The sequence below is a fragment of the Aulonocara sp. 'chitande type north' Nkhata Bay genome, linkage group LG23 (assembly GCF_057382095.1).
Source record: "Aulonocara sp. 'chitande type north' Nkhata Bay isolate Kocher_YH1m ecotype deep benthic linkage group LG23, A_spYH_male_GT1.1, whole genome shotgun sequence".
Classification (NCBI taxonomy): domain Eukaryota; kingdom Metazoa; phylum Chordata; class Actinopteri; order Cichliformes; family Cichlidae; genus Aulonocara; species Aulonocara sp. 'chitande type north' Nkhata Bay.
Genome location: NC_141365.1, coordinates 17,260,338 through 17,276,337, shown reverse-complemented (window position 1 = coordinate 17,276,337; position 16,000 = coordinate 17,260,338).

Below are 16,000 nucleotides of genomic sequence, written 5' to 3'. Positions count from 1 at the left end.
TGTTATGAATAAATCTTCTTTTTTTTGGTACCGGTACTGCTTTTATTTTGTTGTATTTATCCGTGACACCTTAAAGGCCGGCCCCTAAAAATATTGTCGGACATCAACCGGTCCGTGGCGCAAAAAAGGTTGGTTGATCTAATGATCTAATGAGAATCCAATTTCACAAACAGGTTCACACCATGCTCATCCGGTTTTCAAAACACCAAGATGGTGACTGTGAAAACACTACTGTAGAGGTTTGTGTTTTCTGTCCAATACTATTGATGACTACTTGTATAAAAACAGATAATAAATATAAACACTTATAAAAGAAATAACTAGCAGTGTGTGCTCACAAGCAATGTAATTTTACATCTAAGCAAATTTTTTATTATTTTTGGTCCTTCTGGTTGTTGCAAGGCAAGTTTATTCATATAGCACGATTCAACAACAAGATGATTCAAAGTGCTTTACAGAGACATTAAAAAACAAAAACAATAAAAAAGCATGATTTAAAATTGATTAAAAAAAAACAGTAGATAAAATCAGTAGTTAAAATGTAAGTTTTGAAATTTAAGCTTAAAAGTGTGGATTTGGTGCTTTATTCAAATGCAGCTGAGAACAGGTGAGTCTTCAACCTGGATTTAAATAAACTGAGTGTTTCAGCTGATCTGAGGCTTTCTGGGAGTTTGTTCCAGATATAAGGAGCATAAAAGCTGAATGCAGCTTCTCCGTGTCTGGTTCTGACTCTGGGAACTGATAAAAAACCGGATCCAGATGACCTTAGGGATCTGGAAGGTTCATACACTACCCATTATGTCCATCTCTATGCCTATGTACTCAGATCAAATCAACCAGGAGGGAGGGAAAACAGCAAGGGAGATGTGGGGGAGGGGTGAAGAGAGAGGGAGAGAGAGAGAGCTTATTGTAAACTGTAAGAGGTGTGCAGCAACTGGGACAGATTATGTCTGCGGAAACAAGGACTGCAGGATCCCACCCATCCCCCACACACACCACACCGGCACAGACACACAAACACACACGCACACACACTATAGCTCATTTGTGCTTGGCTGGTCACCTCACTGCAATAGATAGATTCCACCCCACCCCCATCCTCTGCTCAGTCATTCAGACCTGGGAGAGTCAATAACAAGCTGACATCATCATTGGTTTTGTAGGATACAGTGCTGCCTTTATTCTAGCAGCCATATGAGAGAGAGAAAGCGAGAGAGCAGCATCTTCTGTGCTGCTGATGAGGCTGGAGGCTGAGGAAGTGAATGCAGGTCAGGGAGCAGAGGTAGAGACAGGTGGACTGGGGAGAGATAGCCGTGGTGGGGGAGGGGAAGAGCATGAATGGCCTTTCCAGCACGGCTGAATCAGTGACAGGTGACCAAGATGTTTATCATACACACACAGTTAGGCCATTCTTGCATGCACGCATTTGCAGCCTTACAAACTCTCAAATCAAAAGACAAAATCTTAAGAGTCAAAAATTTAGAAAATGTGGTTATCAGATGTAATTTCCCGTCAAGGTTAATATCAATGTTATGGCGATTTATTGAGTAGAGAGCTGGAAAAACCATTATATGACCTACAGTTGGAGTCCTTACATCAATAACTGTGCTACAATGCAACAAAAGTATTTAGTTTTTTAAAAGTATTGATTTAAAAAGATCACTAAAATATACATTAGAATAGTTAGCTAGTATCAGCATTTCCTTGTGCGCGTGGAGCCTATTGCACTAATGCTAGTCCTACTGAGTTAGTGCACATCAGTACCGCACTGAGGATGTATTAACACAAGCAGAGTTGTGGGCAACGTGCTGCACGTTCATGTCAGTATTTTTACACAAGTCTACAAGACAATAGTTGGCGATGCTAACTGAACACAAAAACTGCAAACTCAAAAAAGACTGGAAAAATTGTGCAGCTAAAAACATGCAATAGACAACTCAACCTTGAGAAAGACAGACTTGGCATTGCCAAGCATTTCTGAAGCTGAAGCAGGTAGTTCTTGTAAAGCTTGAAACGAGCAGGAAACATAATATTAGGTGGATGTTTTTATCTGCTGCTTTAATCGGGGCTGAGCTAGCCAGGCTTACTCGCTTACTTGTGAGATTGCTCAATCTGTCTGTTTCACTCTAAGTTGACTTGTAAGGTATCAAGCTGAGAAATGCATTTTCTAAACAGCTGTCCGTAGAGCGGTGCTGAAGGACTAGCAGCATGCCTATCAGCACTTTTAATTTGTAATTGTTTAGTCAAGTTGTGCACTACTGCATGCATATTTTAAACTCCAGTGATCGCTTGTTTTCAGCAGCTCTGAGGCACGGACATGGGCAACTGTTTTTTATTCACTCCACTTGACTCGTAAAATCCTGGCAAAACCACCATGTTAATTTAGAATGATGTTAGCTGCAGGCACATGTGGGTCTCCAGTTATTGGATAAGGAAAATTGAATCCCCTCCCTCGTGGTTATTGGTTAGATGTTAGACTGGAGATTGGAGCCGAGTGTAATGAGTTGACAATTCGGTCTCATATAAAGCTACAGATTAATATCAATCTTCTAGTTGTGAAGAACCAAACTATCTCCTGAAATAGTAGTACTTCAAAGCCAAAAATGCAGACACGCTCATTCACACACAGATAGACGATCACAACCGTAACTTCCTTGCCCTTCCCCTTCAAGCACACACACACACACACACACACACACACACACACACACACACACACACACACACACACACACACACACACACACACACAAAAACAACAGACAAACCCAGGACTATATGAAAAAATACACACGCCCTACACAACATTCCAATCAATTTTCCACACTCCGCTTCAGCATTCCTGCCTGGTGTTAGAAGCTTTCTTCCCACTGCACACAGAAAGCCGTGTGTGTGTGTGTGTGTGTGTGTGTGTAAAAATCTTTAGATGCTGTGTAGCAGTAGGGCGCAGTGAAAGGCTTTCTCTGTCAGATCAGCTATGCCACAAGCTCAATTTCTAATCCTTTGCTGCAACAGTCTGCTTTGCCCCCCAAAATACAATTCATACCTCTGTCTTCTGTATGTCCACTACCAGTTCATTGCTATAAAGCTGCATAACACTGTTTTCACAATAAACACAAGAATTTCATATTTGCATTCATAAATAGTATGCTGGCATGCCAGATATCATTACTTACTGATCTGTTCTTATTTGAATAATTGGGATAGGGATTTGCATCATTGTGTAGCTTAAGCTGATATTGCTCAATAACATTGTTATGTAGGTTATAGCTCGTGTTGTTAAATAACAATTATGTAGCAATAATGTAACACAAAAAGAATGTAATGAGTAGTGTAAGAACTTACTTTCTTCTGACAGTAAACAATCCATTCTGTTGCAACAGTGTAGACTGTTATGTGCAATGCATTATTGTTTTGAGTAAGAACCATAGATAATATCAACGTCGGCATTGCTATTGTTTTGAAGCTTGGAGTTGATCGTTTTTAATATCCCCATCTTGGTATTTTGAAACCAGGTGTGACTAGGGATGGGTATCGTTTAGGTTTTATCCGATACCAGTACCAAACCGGTACTTTTGAAACAGTGCTTAAATGGTGCTCGAACCGGTGCTTAAAGAATGGAGAACACACACTTTGTCCAAAACACCTCTCATGTTCAGCTGTTTTTTTGTAAAAAGATAACAATGTTAGCCTTTTCTGCAGCTATAGGGCATATATGGTATCACTCTTGGCTGGAAGCAGTGCTTAAACAATGGAAAAAAACACCAATTTTGTCCAAAATCCTCTCATGTTTAGCTGTTTCCCACTTTTTCTTTGGTCATTTTAGGCTTTTTGGCCAGAGTGAAGGGAGTATCTGCCATCAAACAAGAAGACAGCCCCATGTAGCTATGATGATGTTTGCTAGTTCACCTTACATGCATTAATGTAATAACGTGGTTAGCCTACTCAACGTAAATTACACACGAACAACATTAAGCGACTCACACAGAGAAGAACGGCTGCTGCTGCCATCATCATCCTCATCATTTCTGCTACACTGGCAGGGCTAGGGGCCAGGACTCTCCTCTTCGGGTTTTGGGGGGGATGTTGCTAACTCCGGGTCTGATAACAGGCACCACACCCGCAGTAGATGTGCTCGGTGTGAGGTCTCACAGCAAGCTATCAAATACGGCGCATTTTTTGGCTTTTAACAAAATGCTATACGTCGCCAGGTGTTTCATCAGATTCGAGGTGTTACCTCCTTTGCACAGTATCAGCTTAAAGCACTTGTTGCAGGCTGCTGAGTTTGCATATTTTGCTGTGAAGTACAGCCAGACTTTGACCGCTTTGTCTTGGGCATTTTTAATCTGTAGCTCTGCTCTAAAAGAACGTACGTACCTGGACCCGCCTACTACGCTTGCAAAGGTAAAATGATTGGCTAGAATCCAAAGTGTGTGACATCTCAGGAAAAAAAGCACCGAAATGTGCGCTGCTTTTCGGTCTGGTTACTACCGTTTATGTCATAATGGCACCGGATACCGGTACCCATCCCTAGGTGTGACAAGCAAGGGCTAAACTAAAATCTTCTAAAATTGTGATCAAATAACTAGCTTACAGTGCCACGTTGCATCCACGTTTGTCTTCCAAACTATTTGAATTCTTAATGGCAAAGATTCAACAAGATCCTGGAAACATCCCACAGAGATTTTTGGTCCATATTGACATGCCAGCATCAGAATCAGATTCCGTTATGGTCATTCAGTCAATACATAAAATATGCATTGCTGAAGGAAATTAAAAAACACAGACAAAAATACAAAAGAATCACAATAAAAACAGAAGTAGGTTAAAAGAATATAGTGCAGCTGTCTATTACACAATGTTCACAGTTGCTTCAGATTTGGCAGCTGCACATCCGTGTTGCAAATCTCTCCATTCCACCACATGCCAAAAGTGCTTTGTTGGACTGGTGACTGAAGGCCATTTGAGTGCAGTGAACTCGTTTTTCAAGAAACCAGTTTGAGAAGATTTGAGCTTTGTGAGAGGGCACATTATCATGGTGGAAGGAGCCTTCAGAAGTGTTCATTTCAGTAGTTCATTAGTTCATCTGCTTCAAGGTTCAACCTGTTGTGTATTCAGAGACGCTCTTCTGCATACCTTGGTCGTAGAAAGTGGTTTTGTGAGTTATTTGGACTGGATAATTTGTGTTTTTTTCCTATAAAAATCTATAGAGAAACTTGTAATTTTCCAAACTGAAAAGTACTAAAAAAAAAAGTTTCAGTCCAGTTATTCATTCACACTGCACATATACACCTGAACTATAGCCTTCGTTTGTTTTTGGTAACACTGAAGGTGCATGAGTATGTTTGAATCCACACAAACACAGATCATTGAAATGCTGAAAAGGTATAATGCCCTTGCACTGAGTGGGTGGTGAGTAAAACACTGTATACCTCAAAAAATAAAAGCAAGACATGGATTCCAGGGTTGTAAAAAGTCACTCGCACTCAGACATTCCCAGACACACTCCCACAATCCCACAGTATGACTACACACCCACATGTAGAGTCATCCACAGATAAAAGAATAAAGCACAATCCCAGTCAACCTCCCACACGCGTACACATAAAAACAGCGAGTCCAGGAGAGCAAAAAAAGGGAGATAGTGTGGTGTGTGCACTCAACTGTGGCTGGGGACATGATGATGTGTCTGTATGTGTGTTGTAGGCTGCATAGTGGACAAAATTAAGGTAATTTCACGGCCTGGTGCTGCTGACTTGTAGCCACTTGCTCCCTTTGCTACAGCAGTATGTACACCTAAATGTACATGTAGGTGTTAATGCAGCTGTGAGAGCAGAGACCACTCCAGAACTCACAATATTAGATGTAGTAAACAGTGCTTGTCCCTTATGAATGTCTAATATTAATATTTGGAGGTTTAAGATGCTCAAGATGACACTGGAAGATATATCTTTTAAACTAGACTGTTTTCCTGACATTCATGTGGGTAACAAACAGAGGATTTAAGTCTCGTCATGGTTTTTTTTTGTTTTTTCTTTACCTGGCAAACATGAAATCTTTGACTTGTACCTCTGCTTTCTTTGCAGCGCACGCAGTACTGATCAGCTGTGGCATACAATCAGCCCATCTGCTCGATACCAACTCGACTGATATAATCTGATCTATAAAAAGATGGCATCAACCATCCCTGCAATCAGCAAACAGTCCGATAATGGTGATGTTCACATCTTAAACCTGTCAAGTCTCATGTTTTACTCATGAGGTTTCAGAACCCTTTTCTGTTATCACACAGCAATGAAATCAAACTCTTTCCAACTGTCACACTATCAAAGAACATCCCATAAAAGGCCCTTTTGGCTTCAGTAGCTTCTTACGTGTGTGGTGGCAGCCAGTAGGAGATAATGTTGTGAAAAAAGCCATTTCTGACCGCCTGTTGTGTGAAAATGGTCCATGTTCTTACCTTCTGTGGCACCTACAAATCCCTCCCTCCCATTTTGTAGCTTAGGAAACAGAAACAGTGCATGGTGAACTCTAGTGAAATAGTCTTTATCCTAAAAGCTTACAGTGTTGGCTTATAATTTAGCTTCTTCAAAACCATTAATGTGAGATAAAATTGCAAAAACATGAGATGCAAATCCTGGGTTAAGTTAACCAGCTTAACGTTGCAGATTAAAGTCTTTTAGTTGCTGCGTTAATCAAATTCACAAGCTGTGTACAAACAAATGTTGCTTCCAGGTTTTAAAAGTGAAATGAGTGCAGGAAGTACCTGCATTCTTTTCATTTACCAGCAGGGGCAACTACTTTAGTTGCAACAAAAAAAAGCCAGTTTATACAAGCGTGGCTCCTTTTATCGACGCGTTCAACAAAGTCTTCTGAAACTCTTCTGAAAGCATAAACAGGAAAGTGAACCACTCATCCACCTCCTGCACAAAGCTAAGTAATCCCCACCTTAGGGAAGGCCTACTGACATTGTTTACAAGCTTCTGGGCACATACACATTAGTATCATTAATAGGGAGTTCACAGCGCATATAAATGCATTTAAATCTTCACCAAACAGCCAAAAAGGATCCAATTCTGTGAGTGATTTTGTAGGGCCAACTATTCAATGAATCACCATTTGTTGACTCATAAATAACAATCATTTTCACGTAACCACCAAGTGATGAAAAAGTCAGAACAGTTTCTAAAATTACTGTTTTGTCACTGTTAATAAAGTTCTGAAGAGAATTAGGAGTTAAATTGGTAGCTGTGATGTTAAATTGCGTCAGTGTGGGAAGCAATGGGTGGAGAGAAATGACCCTCATCCCCAGCCGTGGTTCTGACTTAACAAAAAGATGCTTCAAGTAGGCTCCATCAGTACTCATCTATGCCTTTGATAGCCCAGATGGCCTGCTTGCAGCAGTGACCTACATACACTGAGAAATAAAGATGGAAGAGTGGTACACACAGCGCCTTTGTGCCTCCGTGTGTCTGTGTGTGTGTATTCCTGCAGGACAATGAGAGAGCAATTACACAACATTTAAGAGTGAATCCTAACCAAGTACTTTCAATACAGTTTATTCCCCTGGGTCAAGTTTTGTTCCGGCGGCCAATTTAGCTCGACTTCATAGCAGTGTTAAAAAGGTGAGGACTATAACGATGCACAGCAGCACATCACCAGCTCACTGAAGGATAAAGTATTTTACTCTCATCATAGCACTCTTATCAAAGGTGATGTTCCTCATTTCCATCCATTTCATGATAATGTGCTCTCAGTGATAATTTGTATTAGCAGTAAATTGGCCCATTGCTATGTGATAGACAGCAGCGATGTGGCTCGTCCCCACCACAGATTTGCAAGTCGCTGTGTTGTTGCTATCACCAGGCTTGAGCTTTCTTGCTTTCCTTGCCAGACTGATGATGAGCTCTGCCCCCCCCTCCACCCAAAATCCTTGGATGTCTGATCAGCCTCCAGTATGTAAAAAGAAAACCTCTCTCAGATCCTTCCTCCAGGATGAGTTGATTTTCTACTGATATAACTCTTAAATTGAATACAAGTGCTTTCATAGATAACAGGTGGGAACGTAAATGGCATCTTTTATGAATTGGTGCCTTTTAATTATCAAAAATGCAACAAGGGCACCTGTTCTTTGAACAGTACAAGAGGCATTTCTCCAGAGCAATTATGAGGTGTCCTGTTTCCTGTTATTGTGGTTTATATTTCTTCCCATAAGGGTTTCATGAGCTTCACAACACCAGCCCTAAATTTCACTTCTCTCACTGTGCTCTGCTGAGGCCCTAGGAGGCATTTGCTTCACATAGATTTCAAGGTTGCTGCGTTAAAGAAGCTTCACAAGACTTGCTGGATGAGAACAATACTCACTGGGCTGCAACTGGTTTAGGTTCAGAGTTTCAAAGTGAGAAAAACAAAAATATGAGACGGACTAGCCTAATGTCTACTGAATAATAAATATAAAGCCCTCAATGGAGCTAGCTGCTTCAAGAGTGTGCTTACAATTTATGCAAGTGTTAACCCACAAAGCAAGCACTCTGTTAGAGACAGAGAAAGCCCAGAGAAAGTTGCTGCTTAATAGTTAAAGGCATGAATAACTGACTCTGGTAAATGCTGCTCATATGGAATGGGTCAGGCAGTTTCCCTCCAGACAGAATGTGACTTGAAATCTTCCAGGTTGGGAGAAACTGAGGAATCTGACTTTAGCTATTATTCTCCAGAGGTTTTTACAGGAAACACACAAGAGAACAGGATTTCACACTGAGCCCACGCAAGGAATACTGGGTTTTCAGCAGAAGGTAAGGAAAGGTGAGCACCAGGCGGTCTTTAAAAAATGTGAGGTTTGATTAGTGGAATCGGAAACAGGTGAAGCAGCTGAAGCCAGAAACACCAGTGTTTCCCACTGTGCTGGCCAGCAAGAGAATCCAGCCCATTGCTGCACCTGGCAGAACAAGGACAGAAGTAGAGAAATAATCGAAGCACAGTTGATGTTATCTTTAGGATTTCTTTCTTTGGACATTCTCACTCAACTAAAACCTGTCTATAGCAGAGAAACAGTATAGGTCCTAAAGAAATAATAATAATAATAATAATAATAATAAATTGAGAATGTGCTGAAAAATCAAGGTGGTCTTACCAAATATTAACTTTCAAGCTCATTAGAATTCTACATACTATGTTTTGGCCTTGTATATTGTATTTCCATTTATGTGTTCACATTCCTATAAAGTGCTGCATGTAGTTCCCATTTTTCAAGCAAAATATGAAGAAAGGATGAGTGGCTCAAGACTTTTGAACAGTAGCGTCAATACTGACATTCATTTTATCTTAGTTTAACAGACAAATTACCTGCTGTGATGTATCAACTCCAGCATGTTCCCACCAGTAAGAATAAGATCAGTTCTAACTTGCTGTTTGGTTTTAGGACTTCTTTCATGTATTGTTTTTGTTCAGGAGCAGCATCCGATCGGTTTGGATCTTATCTCACTAATAGAAGTTCCACAATCTGTATCGGCTATCTCGTATCCGATTTTATCCCACTGTCTTGTTATATCTTGCAGGGCTTTGCCATTTTTAAACTCTTTATTATGACCAACTATTAAATTATAGAATTAACAAATGATTTATCATTCAGCACATTTTATTTGTAGATAACATCAACATTTATTTCTCTTTCAAACCATATGAGACTTTTAGGCAATCAAAAGTTGGTCATGTAGTCCTGTATAGAAGAACTGCTATAAAGTGTGACGTCTGAAATAGGAATGCTCAAAAAGCTCCAGGAATTATTAACAGTCCTTTAATATTCATAAAATATTCAGAGAGGTTTGCGGTTACAGTGCAGCTACAAGCATAGATTTCTTGCAGAAGCATAAATATATAGTAACATGTACGAGAACAGGAAACACAAAGGTATTTAGGAATAAAAAGACAATCATGCATAATCATCAGACTACTACCACTACCAGACATGAACCAAAACACCAGGGAACCAAAAGAAATAAAACTCATCACTAGAATAGAAATAAACAGAAACCCAACAGAGATCAGATACTAACAACATTACAAGGAATCACAACCACTATATAATAAAGAAATGGAAACAGGAATCAGTAACTTTAAACAGTAGAACAGAAACTCAAAGCTAAATATCAAAAAAGGAACAAATCCAGGGACCATAACACTAACAGATTAGCTAAATTTAAGTCTGTGGGACTTATCTATTATATGTAGATACCATATTGGAATATTGGTTGCTGCTGCTGTTTTGGGAGAATTGCATCTCCCAGTACAACTAACTAGTTTGTGTGAATGGATGAAGGAGGCAAGTTGTATAAAGCACTTTGAGTAGAAAAGAAAGAAAATGTAAGAACCACAGTTTCATTGTAAAAACTTTACATGATCTATCTTTTATAGACAGTCTTATTTTGGACATTTTGGTGTACTGAGCAAATCCTTTCCAATTCTTTCCTCAATGGTGAACCAGTAAAGCCAGGCCTACATGGTGGGATGTTTAATGGCTCACCTGTGAACTGATTATTTCTCTTATGTGCTGTAACCCTCAAGCAATTGCAGAACGATATGGAAAATATTAAACAATATTTTAATAATAGAAAAACAATTTGAAACATGTCGAGGCAGAGGGGTCTGAACATCCCTGCAGGCCTGGGAAATACTTTTGCTGGAAATCATGCATTGCAGGAATGTTTGGCAGAATACAAAAAACCCATAAAAGCCTTTCAAGGAAAGAGGAAAAAACTTGCTGTGTTATCCAAGCCTCACATTCTTCTGTCACAGATGGTTCTGCTTAGTGAACACCTCATACTGAATCTGGATTGGATGAAATTTTAACAGGCCCCATATTTAAAGAAGTGGCTCATTTGGGGATGCAAACGTCAGCTGCTTCTTTTCTTTGTGATTTGTGGCTGTTGTGGCCTGTTGCACATGGACATTTTTTTTCTTCTCGATTTGCTCGCCTACTTCCAGCGGACAACACGAGCACTGTTTTTGATTTGTGTTAACTGGGAAGACAGCAAACACTTGTTTGTGCATGGTAGTTCAAAGCTGTTTCAAACCAGAGCTTATCAGAGATGCGCTGGTATTTGGGTCCACCTCACCGCAGCAGTGTCCCACTATGGCTAACTGTTTTCTTTGCTTGGGTTGAAGAATGTGAATTTAAATAAGTTAGCTTCACACTTCCCAAAAACATTCAAACTAAACACCATGCAAACAAAAATGAATATGGTTTATTCTGGGCCAAGTTTTATCCTGTTATCCTCCTGGATCTCCATTCGAAACATCATCAGTCTAACTTGGAATGATGCACTCTGTCTGTCTGCATGATGGCTGTTATTTCCCCTTCCTTCAAATTCTTAAAATGGAAAAGAGATGAAGAAATTGCTGATATTTATAATCAGACTGTGGTCTTCCCTCAGTTCAATTTGTTATGTCAGGCTTTCCAAGCACGACAAACTCCTGACTATCAAATGTCAAAGTTTTTTTTTAAACCACCCATATGTTGGAATCACTGGATCCAAACTTATCATAACACTTTGACCAAACCACACATTCATCTAAGACCAGAACGAAGAAACATTCTCCGGGTCAAAGAGTACTTAGAACCTCCCAAGTTCATCTGGCATTACTGGCCAGGCAAACCAAATTTATGAATTATAGATATCACATGAATCAGCCCGAAATACTCAGTTTGAACACACCCTCACGCTAAAGGCTTTGACTGCACTAGAATGCAAAGTTCACGCATGCATGTAAAGAGCCTACATGCACCGTATTATTTTGCTAAACCTTTAAAACCCTTCAGTCATACAGGCCTAGAGACCATCTGCAAGCCACTGATCACGAGGGAAAAATTAGAATTCCCTGACTGGTGGCAAATGATTGCTAGTAGTAGCTGTGAAATGTATTGCTAAGCTCGAGTCACGCAGGCCTACAGCCCTCCTTGTGATTGCTTTGGTTGCTAGCAGGTTATTGCAGTCATCCACAGTTTGTATGGGCGCCAGCGATTTGATAAGAGGTTACGAAACTGTGAAGAGTTCGTTTACTTTGAAAGGACACGATCTCTTTTTCATTTTGCGTAACAGTTTTTCAAATTTAGCTACGTCTCACTGGTTAGTTAGCCAGTGTGTGCAGACAAGTTGTCATCTTCTACGTAAATTGCAGGTAACCACGGCAATCTGGTAGTTACCAAAGCAATCACAGGCAGGTTCCCGATACGGTTAACTGAATTTACCCAGCGACAGCCAGCAACTACAAGGAATATTTACCAGAGGTTGATATGGGGAACGGTCCTGGGCCTAAATAATAATAATAATAAATAAATAAATAATAATTTTTTTGTAGATCAGTTGATTTCAATGCCAGCTCACATCAGTTGATGGTTTAGCTTCAGCCTTTCTACATAGGCAATTGGCAGATCTCAAATGGGACGTGCCATTTAAGCTGCTTTAGGTACACACAATTATGACTCCCGTGCAAGCCGCTTCGCTCTCACCTCCACCTCATCTCCTACTGCAATGTTTTCTAACTTAGTAGATGTCATGTCTGCTGTCAGGGGCATCTTCTTTCTTTTGCCTTGAAAGAAGAATGGCAATACAAAGAGAATCAGTGCTATGGTATACACGGTGGCTGCTCTAGTAGAATGTGGTTGTTCTCACTTTATTTTGATATTCATCAGAATTTTAATTGGTTTACCATTTGTGTCATTTGGATATGCTCTAGTAAAAACCTTGAAAGAGAAGTTGTGTTTAAACTTGAGGTTGTAAATACTACTATCAGAAAAGAACTGATACTTGCAACCATATTCATGGACCAGGTGGAGCTATCCACTGGAGTCTCCCCTGAGACATGTTGGTACATGGGTGAGGCTGACCTTGAACATCCCGGCTGAGTTAGCGTTTGGCAGAATTGGCCTTTACTGGTGTTTATCAGATTTACATAGATTTTGTTTTTATTATGAGGGTCAAATTCACTGTGGCTGGACACTTACGATTCCTCCCCACCCGTTGTCTTTGTTTACTGTATCTGTACTGCACCACCCGCTCCTCTCACTCTCTCTCTCATTGCTCTAAGTAAAGAGGCTGCCATGACAGACTGCCTGTTTTCAGATGTCAGGCAGGGAAGAGCTTAACTCTAGGGAGCTCTGGAGATCAAAGTATTTACACACATACACACACACACACAGACACACACACGCGTGCGCAAACGTTCATGCTCTCAGTTACCACAAATCCAGCCTAACGTACACACACAGACAGAGGGATGTGAAATATCAGCATCAAACTGGATGCGACAAGGTCTTTCCCATGGCACTTTCTGCTGCTGCCTCTTCATGAGCATGCACATGCACGCACTCACACACAAATAATATTTGAAATCTGTAAGGGCAGATTAGGCAAAATCTCTACGGGTGTTTCAGCAGCAACCCACTCTTTGTGACAAGAGAATCCCTTTGTGTGTGTGAACAGCTTTTTAGTACTTTGTGTGTATTTGTGTGTGTGTGTATGTGCATGTGGTGAAAGTGTGTGAAGGTTGAATGGGTCTGAGTGACAAAGATGCCCCACATTCCCTATGTGTGTGATTTCAGCTTTGACTAAATTAACATTATCCTCCATCCCATCCCCATTCCCTTTTTTTTCACTCTCTCACATTGTCTCCCTTGTGCCCCCCTCCTCCATCACCAGTAATATGAGGGGTGAGATTATCCAGGCAAAGCCATTGTGGTTTCAACACAAACCTCCTGGATCTCCAGAGAGCTCCAGATTCTTTTACATAACAGCTCATCCTTTCCCGAGCACTGAGGAGATTAGGATGCAATTTTAGGTTTGTCTCTGAAGGCGAATATTAAAGAGAGGCTTGAGTTTTCATTTGGCACTCGAATAGGAGCGTCTGTGATTTTACTGCAGGACGGACAGCTACAGATTCTATTGCATGCGACCAAATCTGTTCCTTATTTCTGCTTAACTGTGCGTCACAGATGACATCTGATGCCATATATTATTAAAAGGCCTATATTTTCACGAAAGCAGGTTTTAAAAGCTTTACCTACTTTGTGCGTACCATTAAATTCACGCCAACCTGCTATGTGACACTCCAATTACAATACTTGTACATTTTGGGCTGAATGCAAAAGGTTAAATATTAAACGGTGTTTGATGAAAGCAATTTTTGGTAAACACTGAAAGATATATGAGCTTATGGAGAAATCATTTACTGCCCACAACCACAGCAGCCACGAGAGGCAGTTACGATATGATGGCACACTGAATTACTTTTTCCTCCAGTCACTTTCTCTGACTAAACATTGGGCGACCTGACTGCGAGACTCTGTCTCCTACTAATTATGTTTACCAGCCGCAACAATGTGGCTGGTATTTTTGTGTATGTGTGTGTCATCCTGCAAAATGTGGTCGTAGAAGCACTAACTGTAGCGGAAACTACCACAAAGGCGGTTTTGAGGACTTTGAAAGGTGTTTATGTCTGTCTGGTTGTCTGAGAATGGATTTTGTCAACACAATAGCATGACGGTGCAAAACACAGTGACAAAGCTTCAGAGGTGGGTGTGGTCTAACCCATGAGTAGTGAGTTTTTCGAGCCATAATTCATTGTCAACTTCAAATATGATGTGTTGTTTGTTATATAAGATACAATATTTACCTTACGAGGCATAGCTGATATTGTTTGTCCTTGTCATTATGTTTTTATATGTTGCTGATATAAAAAAAAATTAAGGATTAGATTGAAGAAAGGCATGATGTGAGAAGTCAAGGCTGTTGGGAAGCCTTCATAAGACGGTCTTCCAACACAATATCCCCTCGTGGCGACCAAGGGGCAACCTTGCAAGCAAAAAATGGAAGCCTGTCTAAATGAATCGATGAAAAATGCCAAAAATAACTTTTTGCGCCATCATAGTGATTCCCAAAGTGCTAACAGGCGAAGCTTTAACATATCTTGGCATGGTGTGCAATGTGTTTCCTCACAAATCTGAGGAAATTGATCAAATCAGTTACCGAGTAAAGTAACTGAATTTATAAATGTAGCTTGCTAACATTATCTTATAACTTTGCACTTCTCCATCTGTGCCATTATGGTAAGTTAAAAAAACGAGGCTTCAGAATTTATAATGTAAAACCGATGAATGACGATACAGTGACCGACTTTTCTACAACCCATTCAAATATCTCCCAGAAAGTTTGGTAAAAACTTGAGTAGGTGGAAGAACTCAAGCCCAGAAAAGCTATTTTTATGCTTGCACTGTCATCCCATTGGAAAGTCTGATGACTCAGCAGGCAGGGCCGTAGATAGAGGAAATACTGTGCATGTGCAGTGAGTCGCACAGACTGGATGCTGAAAAACATTATGAAAAAAGGACTCAGAGACATTCAGATGAGCTTGTTTAGTTTTTTTTGAGTGAATACTTTTGAAAATCTGGAGCCAGATATAGGTGCCAGATAATATGGTGGACATTAAAATGAAACAGAGGGTGTTTGTCTTTGCATGGACCGAATTTCATAATCTATCCAACCACCAGCAGGAAACAATACAGACCGCCGGGGAGTGTTTCTTACCACATGGGCAGAAAAGTCATAAAAGTAGCAGATTAATGCAGTATTTCAGAAAAAAGACTGAGCAACAGAGTAAACTGAATAGAGAAAATGTGCACTTTATTTCAAATTTTACAGCTGCAGCTTATTTTTTGCAGTTTGATTTTTGCAAAAATATAGAACCTCATGTTAAAGTGGTTAACTTGTAGCCATAGTACTTTTTGAAGGTGATGCCATCAATGTTTGCATCCTGTCACACTGTCAGGAGTCTCTCTTTACAAGTAGACTTCTTGATTGGTGGTAGTGTTCAGTTGTACTCATAGCAATCTACATGGATAACTATAGGACATCAGAATCGATCAGATAAAAAAACCAAACAAACCCAAAAGCTTTATTTTAGGGTGAGCTGTCCCTTTAAAATTAGTGCCGCTTCCATTTTAACAAGC